At 48.1% G+C, this 11,976-nt stretch overlaps 1 protein-coding gene across 1 annotated transcript in view; it reads left to right on the forward strand.

Moving 5' to 3' along the window:
* Positions 1-11,976, forward strand: part of LOC117676912 (1-acyl-sn-glycerol-3-phosphate acyltransferase epsilon-like) — a 28,340-nt gene that overhangs the window by 8,386 nt on the left and 7,978 nt on the right. The window lies entirely within an intron of this gene.

Raw genomic sequence — 11,976 nt, forward strand, 5'->3', positions numbered from 1 at the left:
TATCACTCTAACAGTTGGAAAATTTCTTTGGGCTAAGACTGAGAGATCCTCTCCGGTTTACTCTGTTTACACCTTCCAGCTGATCTCTTTCCAAGCCTTCCAGAATTTCAGCTGGGAGGAAGTGCCCTGCATTGCCATTTTTTTTCCATCAAGTTTTTATTTTTTAAAAAATGTATACATATCATTATGTGGATGGTGTGGTGTTTGAGTATCATAATTTCAGTACAGATAAACATATTCATAATTATTACATTCCATTTCCCTATCTCTTACATAACATTTTTATTTTCATATAAATATTAACAAGTATGCAATAACATCTAAACCAATATGCTTTAAAGTCCACCATATTATCTTTTGTTGTATGCAGCCCTAGTTCAGTGAAATCACAATTCACTAGTTTCTGGGCTTTTTTCCCCTCTTTTCTGGCAGCCAGCAGACCCTTTGCTGCCCATTGGGAGACTAAGATAGATTTCCTTGATGAGGGTGTGACATTGTCCAGATGAGGGTTGTATCAGTCGGATCTGATGCTGGCTGAGTCATAATTTTTGACCACTCCCCTTGCTCCTCCCCTTTCATGCTCAGTTTAGACTCAGTCGGCCTGAGAGAAACATCTCCTACAGATCTGGCTATACAGCCCAGGTCTGTTCAATATCACAGAATTGTAAGTCTTTTTGACCACCTTTTTATTTCTCGAGTTTAAAATTGTTACTTCCCCTTTAAATTTTTCTAAGGTACCGGTCTACCAGGCTATGTATTTTTTTTTTCCCCCCTTCTATTGTAGCCTGCCGGTCTTGCCAAAATGCTAGAGCATCCTGAGCTGCCAGGCTTTGCTTCGCACCTGGCGGCGGCCATTTTGAAAGCCCCATTTTAAAAGGGAACTTTTTTCCTTTTTCTTTTTCCTGCCTTTTTTGGGGGGATTTTTTTGATCTATCCCACCAACGATTGTTTAAGGGGCCCTAGACCACAATACCACCAACAATAATAGCGATTCCCTAATTTTAAGGGAAATCGCCAAATCGGGCCGCCGCCCACGCTACAGCGATCCCAAAACCGCTGATCAGCTGTAGAGTGGTTAATTGAAGCGCCGCGGCAATTTTAAAAGGAGTTTTTTGCCGCTTTGCCACCAACGAGTCTGCAAGTTTGGGGGGGGGGCAGCAAGCTTCTTCTTGCCTCTCCCTGTGGTATTTCCAGCCAGTATTTATTTTATTTTTTTTTCTCATCGTGGCTGTGGAGGTGCTGAGGAGGTCCGTTTCTAGGCTTGCCTAGACAGATACCTCTGGAGCAGAGTTTCCTCCTGCTCAGTGTGACCTGGCAGCCATCGTGCTTAACGCCAGAGTCGTTGCCATCTCAAATTTCAACCACGTGGCGAAACTGAAACCAAAAGCTGTTTCTCCAGTCGACATCGTGGTCGCAGTGAGTATACTAAAGATGGCGGATCGCTCTTCCCATGGGGAGGAAAATACTATGTACACTGGGAAGAAATCAACTTCCAAACGTAAGCACCTTTCTAAGCCTGAGGAGAAGGATTTAACAAAGAGGCATAAATCTCTAGAAAAGCAAGTTAGTGAGGTGCCTGCAACTGAGCCTGGTAAGGGGACCCCCCCCATCAACCCCCCCTCCTCCCATTTCAACTGTTAGCCAGGCCTGGTCTTCGGAGGGAGAGGGTAATGTTCTTCAACAAGACCAAAGCAATTTGCAAAACCCCTTTGCAAGTCAATTAATGACCCCTGCAACTCCTGTATTTGGTGGGCATGCAGCTGCAGCTGCTTCAACAGGTGAATTCTCTATGCCTGTGCTAACCCCCGAAGATCCTTTAAAAAATGTGCCAGAAGGATTGAGAATTCTGATTGAACAGGCCATTGCTTCTAGAATGGCAGCCAATATTCATGGTCACCACTCTGGCTCTGCTATTTCAGAGCGATCTGCCCGTATTAGAATTTCTCCTGCAGTCAGCCTTACTGGCTCTCATTCTCCTGCAGCCTCCAGAGTTAGTGAAGCCTTTGTGTTTGAGGAAGAGAGACATTCTGACCTATCAGATGATGAGGGGATAATCCAAGATCAACCTGCCTTTACAGGCTTATTTCCCCCTAATAAATTCAAGTCTTTATTGCACAAGGCTCGCTTAACAGCCGCCTTAAAGGAAGATGAATATTTTCAAGAGATGCAGGAGGCCCAACAGGGTGGACTACAGGGACCCTTTTCTGAGCCCCCCCTGTACTTTGTTATGTACCAACTCCACAACTGTTCATAGACGTGGTAAAGAAACAGTGGGCTGGGCCTGCAACCATGGCATCTGCACATGGTTCAGATAAGAAATATGCTGTTGCTCCAAAGTTTGCTCAACTCTTGCAAGTTCCACCTGTAGACAGCCCTGTAGCGGCCCTTTCCTCTTCTTCTTCATACGTAACTGGGGATACTTCTGAAGGTCTAAGGCCAGAAGACAAAAAGTTAGAATTTCTGTTTAAAAAGAACCATCAGGCTTCAGCATGGGCAATTCAATCAGCTTCATCAGCCTCATTTTTTAATAGAACTACCATCCTTTGGCTTCAACAGTTACAGGCAAGGGTACCCCCCAGTGAGGTTCGCCTTCATCAGGATATTAATAAAATCATTGCTGCCACTCAATTTTCGGCTGATGCAACCTTGAATTCAGCCAAATTTGCATCCAGAGCCTTAGCCTCTACAGTTTCAGCCCGCAGGATGCTCTGGCTTCGCCAATGGCCTGCTGACCTTAAGGCCAAATGGCGCTTGGCTGCAGCTCCATATTCTGCAAACAAACTATTTGGGGAATCACTTGACCCTCTTCTTGTAGAGACACGGGATAAGCGAAAAATTTTGCCCTCAACATACAAACGGGCTGAAAGAAGACCCTCTCCATATTACAGAAGGCCTTCCTTTCGTTTCTACCCCCAGGGAGGCCCCTCCAGGCAGGAATATCTTCAGGGATCCTATCGATCCTCGGACCGTCAATATTTTCGGGACAGGAGCAGACAATTCCAGCCCAAACGGTCCTTTTGGGGTTCTGGTTTCCGCCAGTCCCGCAGTCGTAAGTTACTCACTGCCAAATCCTCCAGTAGGGGGTCGCCTGTCCCTCTTTGCGGACAGGTGGGAAAGGTCATCTTCAGACCTTTGGGTTCTTTCAGTTGTGAAATTTGGCCTCCCCCTGGAATTTCTCTCCAGGCCTCCAACCCGCTTTCTTCAATGTCCAACTTCCAAAAGCGAATCCAGACGTCAATTAATGAACCAAGCAGTTCAGCACCTACAGATTCATGCCATAGAGGAGGTCCCCCACGATCAATGGAAACAGGGGTATTATTCCATCCTGTTCGTAGTTCCAAAGCGGTCAGGGGGGTGGAGAGCCATTCTGGACTTAAAAAATCTCAACTCATACATAGTGTATCGCAGATTCAAAATGTGTTCACTAACCTCTATTCTTCAAGGGATTCGTCCCAACGATTTTCTAGTTTCCATAGACCTCATGGAGGCTTATCTTCACATTCCCATCCTGTCAAAGCATCGACAGTATCTCCGATTCAGCTATGCAGGAAAGCATTTTCAATACCGGGCTCTTCCCTTCGGACTGGCATCTGCACCAAGGGTCTTCACAAAGGTCCTGGCGGTCGTGGCGGCTCACCTGAGACAACAACCGGTAAGGATCCAGGCTTACCTGGACGATATTCTGATTCAGGCTCACACTCAAGAGCAAGCCTTACACGATCTACACCTCACGATTCAAACCCTGAACGACTATGGGTTCTTGGTCAACTACAAAAAAAGTCAGTTAGTGCCAGTCACCAGGATCACCCATCTTGGCACCATCATAGACGCAGCCCAAGGGACCGTCTACCTAACCTTGGAACGACGGTCAGACATCAGGGACCTAGTAGCTCTCATTCACAGAACTCCATCAGTTCCATTGGCCACTTTATCCAAGCTCTTAGGCAAGATGGTCTCCTGCGTTCAGATCGTTCCATGGGCACACCTTCACGCTCGCCACTTGCAGTGGTTCCTGCTTCCCTTTCAAAGGAAACGCCAAGCTCACACCATGTCAACAAAGTTCCACTCTCAGTCAGGCGATCGCTAGGTTGGTGGACATCGCCTTCTCTCGACAAGGGGTGTCTCTTCATGAATCACGATCGACTTGTACTCACTACAGACGCCAGCCTTCACGGATGGGGGGCTCATCTTGCATCACACGTGGCTCAAGGCCGTTGGTCTGCATCAGACCTCGCAAACCCTATCAACTGGCTGGAGCTGAAGGCCATTCGTCTCGCTCTCACGCACTTTCACCAGTTTGTGCAACACCGTCATGTTCTGGTGTTGACAGACAATATGGCGGCGAAGGCATATGTCAACCATCAAGGGGGCACCCACTCAAAGCGCCTCATGGAGGAATCATTTCGCCTGGGCAAGTGGGCAGAACAACGCCTCCTCTCCATCAGAGTGGACCACATTGCGGGGTCGGAAAACGCACAGGCGGATTTCCTGAGCAGGACAGAGGTGGACAACAGCGAGTGGCAGATTCATCCCGACATATTTCATCAGATTTGCAACAGGTTCGGCATCCCAGCCATAGATCTCTTCGCCACACACCTGAACAATCAGCTTCCTTGCTTCTTCTCGAGGTTCCCGACGCCAGGGGCGGAAGGGGTCAACGCTCTCCGTCTCACCTGGCCGCCGGGTCTTCACTACGCCTTCCCGCCGCTGCCTCTGATTCCGGCCCTGATTCGGAAGGTCATCGCCGACAGAGCAGAAATTATCCTCGTGGCTCCCCACTGGCCACGCCGTCTGTGGTTCGCAGACCTGGTCAGTCTCTCCACATCTCACCCTTGGAGGATTCCACCAGACGAGATTGTACTGCGTCAGGGGAACCTTCTTCATCCGGACCCTCAGTGGCTCCAACTGACTGCATGGCACTTGAAGGGGCCCGAATAAGGCAGGACAATTATTCAGATAGGGTGATTCACATTGTTCAAGCCTGCAGACGTAAATCCACAGTCAGACTCTACAATATCTCCTGGCTCGCCTTTTATAGGTGATGCCGTTCCCGGCAGATAGATCCTGTTTCAGCCTCACCTGCCCAGATCTTGGAGTTCCTCAGAGATGGGTTTGACCGTGGTCTGGCCCATAGTACCCTTCGGAGACATGTGGCGGCCCTGTCTACGGCCTTGTCCAGTCCATCCGGACGACCACTCACTCAGCACCCTGTGATAAAAAAGTTCCTGCGAGGAGCCAGGCTCTTGCGGCCCTCCTCGATTCATAGATACCCTACTTGGGATTTGCCCAAGGTCCTTAACGCTTTAACTGAGACTCCCTTTGAACCCCTCCGCATGGTTCATCTTCGCTTTCTCACCCTTAAGGTGGTTTTCCTTATAGCCATAATTTCAGCCCGTCGCATTTCGGAGAGGAATGATCCTCTCAGTTAGGGAGGATCTCTGTGTTTTCCGGCCGGACACAGTTATTTTGAGATTGGACCCTACATTTATTCCCAAGGTTAATTCCCCCTTTCATAGGGCCCAAGAGGTTATTTTGCCCAATTTCTGTCCCCGGCCCTCTCATGCCTTGGAACGAAGGTGACATACCTTAGATGTACGGAGGGCCCTAAAGATTTATATCAAAAGGACTGCTCCCTTCAGGAAGTCAGAGGCTTTGTTTGTTTCCTTTTTGCCAGGCTCCCTAGGGCTCAAAGTCTCTTCTGCCACAATTGGTAGATGGATCAGGGCTTGCATCGCCTGGGCATATCAGGCCCAGGCGATTCCTGTTCCCAATAGCATTACTGCCCACTCCACTAGGAGTGCTGCTACCTCAGCAGCTTGGGCGACTCAGGCCTCCCTTGAGGAGGTATGTAGGGCAGCCACCTGGTCTACCCCCTCGCCATTTATTCGTCACTACAAGATAGATACCTTTGCTTCTGCTGAAGCGTCATTTGGCAGGAGGGTTTTGCAGCAGGTGCATCATGCAAGGGTCTCTCCAGGCCCTTCGACATCCCGCCCTTGAGACAGCCAAATCTTTGGTATGTCCCTCATCTGGACAATGTCACACCCTCATCAAGGAAATTGGGCATTGGTCTTACCTTAAATGCCAGATTTCTTGAGTGGGGTGACATTGTCCAACCCCTCCCTCTGTCTCAGTGCCTGTACAGTTTATTGTTCTTGTTCAGTAGTTTTTTTCCAGTTGTCCCGTTGGACCGATTTACTTCCTCCTGATAACGGTGGTTCCTGTTGGAGATACTTCTGGTGGCCTTCCTTCGTCAAAACTGAGCATGAAAGGGGAGGAGCAAGGGGAGTGGTCAAAAATTATGACTCAGCCAGCATCAGATCCAACTGATACAACCCTCATCTGGACAATGTCACCCCACTCAAGAAATCTGGCATTTAAGGTAAGACCAATGCCCAATCTATTTCGGCCTTATAAGGCCTCATCAGTTAGCCATACCCTCATCTCATGTATCCTCCCTGTAAAGGGCTGCATAATATCTTGGTTTATGTAGGTAGAACCTGGCTAAAGAGAAAGACACCTAAAACCTACGAAAAAGAAAGAAAAACAAATATTGTACCTTTACAGGGAGGATACATGAGATGAGGGTGTGGCTAACTGATGAGGCCTTATAAGGCCGAAATAGATCTATCTTAGTCTCCCAATGGGCAGCAAAGGGTCTGCTGGCTGCCAGAAAAGAGAAAAAAAAAAAAAAAGCCCAGAAACTAGTGAATTGTGATTTCACTGAACTAGGGCTGCATAATATCTTGGTTTACGTAGGTAGAACCTGGCTAAAGAGAAGACACATAAAACCTACGAAAAAGAAAGAAAAACATATATATATATATTTAGAATGATGATGTGTAAAATTATTAATGTGAAGATTAATCAATATAATGATTATTATCAATAACACATGTTTAAGTGATTAAATCTGTTTCTTTCATTTTTGAATGTAACTTTAAGAAGTTATATAGTTATAGTTGGAAGAGATATTAATTGGAAAATACACCATATCCTGTAGGTATTAGGAATATTATATACAACAACAAAAAGAGAGTGTGAAATGGAGTGGAGTGGAAGGGAGGAGGGGAGGGGAGAAAGAGTAAGGGTAGAGAGGGGAAAGGAGAGAGGGAAGTGGAGGGGAGGAGAAGAGAAGAGTAGAAAGGGAAGGAGAGGGAAGCGGAGAAGAAGAGAGGAGAAATAGAGAGGGGAGAGGGAAGGAGAGGGAAAAAGAGGAGAAGGAAGGAGGGAAGTAGAGAGAAAGTATACTGTCTGAATACCAGTTTCTTACATCCTAACATTTCAAGCTTACCACCATTTTCATTCTTTGTGTCTCTTTTTCATGTTTCTTTTCCTAACTTATTTGACTTTGTGAATACATTGCTTTACATGCTTCCATTCTAAACTTCCACTAATATTCCCCCCCCCCACTCCACAGTATTATATTCAAGGACATGATACTCTGTTTTGTTATTCATATTCTCATTATTTAACTCTTCCTCTCTGTATATTTTAAAGTTTGTTAATACACATAAATATATCTACTTTCACATTGCCTATACAATAGTCATATTTTATACACTTTTAATAATACCATCATTCAACCTCTCATTTCCAATTAATAATGAATTCTCATTCATAATTTTCCAGTTTCATTGTGGTAATGTTTATCCTAATATTTATTTATATTAAATACCAACTAATTGTCCAGCCTATATCATTCTAATATTAATACAATTATTAATATATAATCATAACATATCTAACTTTTTCTCCCCTTAACCATTATCTCTTATCCTTTAATTCTATCTTTTTTTACTTATCTCCCCTGTTTTCCTCTTAAGTCTTTTATTCCATCTACTTTGAAGTTTATATTCTGAATCCATAATATATTTTTTTTCTCCTTGCCCTGTCTTTTCCCACTGTTTAATTTGAAAGCTTTCTGCTCTAAATCCTATTGTTTCCCTGCAAACCTCTTCCCGTTCTTCCCATTTATTTTTAAAATCTTTTAAAATATTTTCCCCCTGTTTTAATTCCTCAATTCTTATTAATTTTAATAGTGTCTCCTCCTTGTTATCTTCTTTTTGCTGGTCTCTCAGTTCTAATTCCCCTTTTGTTCCATCTGATGATTCCATTCTTTCCTTCTTGTCCTGGTCTTTGCTCCTTGTCTCTTGTATACAATTTCCATGTTTTCTATCTATACCAGTGATGGCCAAAAGTCTGAGCGCACGAGCACCCTCGTGCTTCCGCGTGCCGGCACCCATAATGCAATGTGTGCCCCCATTTGCGCATGCGCACCCCATGCTCCCCTGCACATGCGCCCTGCACTGCACATCCGCAACCCCAAACATGCCCCCCTTTTTTCCAAGAGGACGGGTGTTCTTAATGGAGGACATCTAGGTACCGGCCCATTCCATGGCAAGACAGCGTTCCCCAGCCAGCGCATGGCGCTGCCAAATGAGGCCAAGTGCGCTGCCAGGGAAGCTCTGAACATGTGGCTTGCCTGGGCTCCTTTCTGCTGGGAGCCGCTGTTCCCTGGCTCGGCGCAGCACCCCTACTTGATCCCCACCACTGCCGCACGTTTGGAGCTTCCCTGTTGGGACCGAGAGCACTTCTGCTGTATGCCGCCATCCCTTCTCCGGAAAGAAGCGAGCTGCCAGAGGAGCAGGGAGCTGGTAGGGCGGCCTCCTACCCAGCTGGCCTGCTCGCCATGATGCTGGCGACAGCGGTGGCTTGCTTTCGTGCCCCGAGCGCAGTGCACAAACTTTCCCCGATGCTTCCCAAACTTCGATGTGGGGCTGAGGGCGGGTGGGAGGCAGAGAGGGAGGAGCAGACAGCTGCTATGCCTCGGGGCTCTGGGGAAAGGCGGCTGAAAGCTCCATGCGGAGGCCGTAATCACGAGCCCCAGGGGCGCCTGCTTCCAAGGGAATGGCTCTGCTACTTTGAAGCAAGCGGCTGGGAAGCTTCCTCGCCAAGAGAGGAGCAGACGGATGCTGCGCTTGTAGCGGGGAGTGGCACCACACACCTCCCTTTCCCCCTGGCTGACTCCGATCCTGGCCCTGCCTCTCCTCAGCCTCTTTCAGCTCTTGAGTTTGTTGCTCCCCGCAGCTCAGTGCTGTTTTCAATCGGCAAGTAAGACAAGAGCGAGCGCAGCGTCCGTCTGCCTGTCTCTCGGCTTCCCGGCCACTCGCTTTGAAATAGCCAAGCCATTCCCTTGGAAGCAGGCTTGTGATTGTCGGCCTCCACATGGAGCTTTCGGCTGCTTCTCCAGGAAGCTTCCTCACCAAGAGACAGGCAGACGGAGACATGAAATCCTGAAATCTTTTGAGACTAAACTAAAACTGATACCTGAAGAATCTGAATATCTCTCTCTCTCTCTCTCTCTCTCTCTCTCTCTCTCTCTCTCTCTCTGTATGTGTGTGTGTGTGTGTCTCTCCCCCCCTCCCCACCCCCCTCTCTCTTTTCCTTCTGAAAAATTGATTTGGCAAATAAGCACCCTGGTCCTGATCTCTCCTGAGAGATTTAAGATTCTTCTTAGTCTCAAAAGATTTCAGGGCATGGAAAAGGAGAAACTCTGGCTGCCCTTCTGCTACTTCCCGGCATTGACTCAGGGACACAACTGCAAAACCCGTCCGGAGTCGAGGGGACTTTGAGACAGGGACACGATCATCACCCCACATCCTCCTCGGCTTGCAACAGATGGCTCGGGTGGGCGCAAGAAGGCAAAGCCGGTAGAAGTGGCTGCTGAGTGCAGAGTGTGTGTGTGTGTCCTTGGGACGCGGAGAAGCCAGTTGGCTTTGGGTCATGGGATGGGGTGGATGCTGAAAAATTAACTCTCTCTCTCTCCCCCCACCCTCATCCCCATCCACCCACCTCTCTCTTTTCCTTCCAAAAAATCGATTAGGCAAATAAGGTTTAGGTTTAGGTTTATTAAATTTGTATACCGCCCTTCTTCTGAAGGACTCAGGGCGGTGAACAGCCAAGATTAAAATACATGCAATATAAAAATTAAAATAAATTAAAACAAAATTAAATCAAATTGGCTTCCCAAAATTTAAAACCCTTTGCCCATAAAATAACCCATTAAAATTTTAAGCCAACCCGGCTTGCTGAAATAGGAAGGTCTTCAAAGCTCGACGGAAAGTACGGAGGTCTGGGATCAGTCGTATTCCTGAGGGTAGCTCGTTCCAGAGGGCGGGTGCCCCCACAGAGAAGGCTCTCCCCCTGGGGGTCGTCAGTCGACATTGCTTGGCCGACGGCACCCTGAAGAGACCCTCTCTGTGGGAGCAGATTGGCCGGTGGGAGGTTATCGGTGGCAGAAGGTGGTCTCGTAAATACCCGGGCCCTAAGCCATGGAGCGCTTTAAAGATGAGAACCAATACCTTGAAGCACACCCGGAAGACCACCGGGAGCCAGTGCAGCTCGCGCAGGAGAGGTGTTACATGGGAGCGCCATGTCGCCCCCATAATAACCCGCGAGGCTGCATTCTGGACAAGCTGGAGCCTCCGGGTGCTCCTCAAGGGGACCCCCATGTAGGGAGCATTGCAGTAGTCCAGGCGAGAGGTGACGAGGGCATGAGTGACCGTGCATAAGGAGTCCCAATCCAGAAAGGAACGCAACTGACATATCAGGCGAACCTGATAGAAAGACCCCCTGGCCACGGCCGTCATATGCTCTTCTAAAGACAGCCGTGCATCCAGGAGGACGCCCAAGTTACGAGCCCTCTCCGTGGGGGCCAATGACCCGCCCCCAATAGTCAGCGATGGCACCAGCTGGCTATATCGGGACGCCGGCAGCCATAGCCACTCGGTCTTGGAAGGGTTGAGTCGGAGCCTGTTCCTCCCCATCCAGACCCGCACGGCCTCCAGGCACCGGGACATCACTTCAAGGGCATCGTTGGGGTGGTCTGGGGTAGAGATGTACAGCTGAGTATCATCAGCGTACAGATGGCACCGCACCCCAAATCCACGGATGATCTCACCCAGCGGCTTCACATAAATGTTGAACAGGAGAGGTGAGAGGACCGACCCTTGCAGCACGCCACAAACAAGGTGCCTCGAGGTCGACCTCTGCCCCCCAGCCAACACGGACTGCGACCGGTCGGAGAGATAAGAGGAAAACCACCGTAGAACGGTGCCTCCCACTCCCAACCCCTCCAGCCAGCGCAGCATGATATCATGGTCGATGGTATCAAAAGCCGCTGAGAGATCTAATAGGACCAGGACAGAGGAACAACCCCTGCCCTGAGCCCTCCAGAGATCAGCGACCAAAGCGACCAATGCCGTTTCCGTGCTGTACCCAGGCCTGAAGCCGGACTGGAACGGATCCAGATAGACAGTTTCATCCAGGTACTGTGGGAGCTGTCGCGCCATCACACTCTCGACAACCTTCGCTACAAAGCGAAGGATTTTTCCGTTTCTGGCACTGCCGCACATGTGAAGGTCAGCTGATTGTCGCGCATGCATGCGCACCAGTAACCAGAAGACTAGCTGGCCAATGTGCATGCGTGTGCCACAAACCCGGAACAGGAATGGGCGACGCCTTGGGTGCCAGGTGAAATGGCTCTACGTGCCACAGGTTCGCCAACACGGATCTTTACGATCAAATATTTCCACTATGTCCTTGTGTAGTTCCAGGATAAGGTCCCTAATGTTCTTAATGTTTTGAATCATTAACTCCATTCCGTTTGAGTCTCCACAATCGTCAGTTCAGAAACCAAACCTCAAAGTCAAATTTAAATGTCTCATCAATGATCAATCAAATCAGTTGGTTACTTCAGGGATCCTCCACTCCTCAAGTCATTTTTGTATCTCCAATAGTATTTACGGATCCCCAGACACAAATTCTTTTTTAATATTCCAGTCTCCAGTGGTTAAAAGGTAAATATGTATAGTTCAACAGTTATTTCCCTTCATTTCAATATTTACTCCCAAATTGCAAAAATTCACTGTCATCAGCAGATGGCGTTCTTTACTTCACTCTGCTACCTCTCTG

The sequence above is a fragment of the Pantherophis guttatus genome, chromosome 1 (genome assembly GCF_059756535.1).
Source record: "Pantherophis guttatus breed Tessera chromosome 1, ASM5975653v1, whole genome shotgun sequence".
Taxonomy (NCBI): Eukaryota; Metazoa; Chordata; class Lepidosauria; order Squamata; family Colubridae; genus Pantherophis; species Pantherophis guttatus.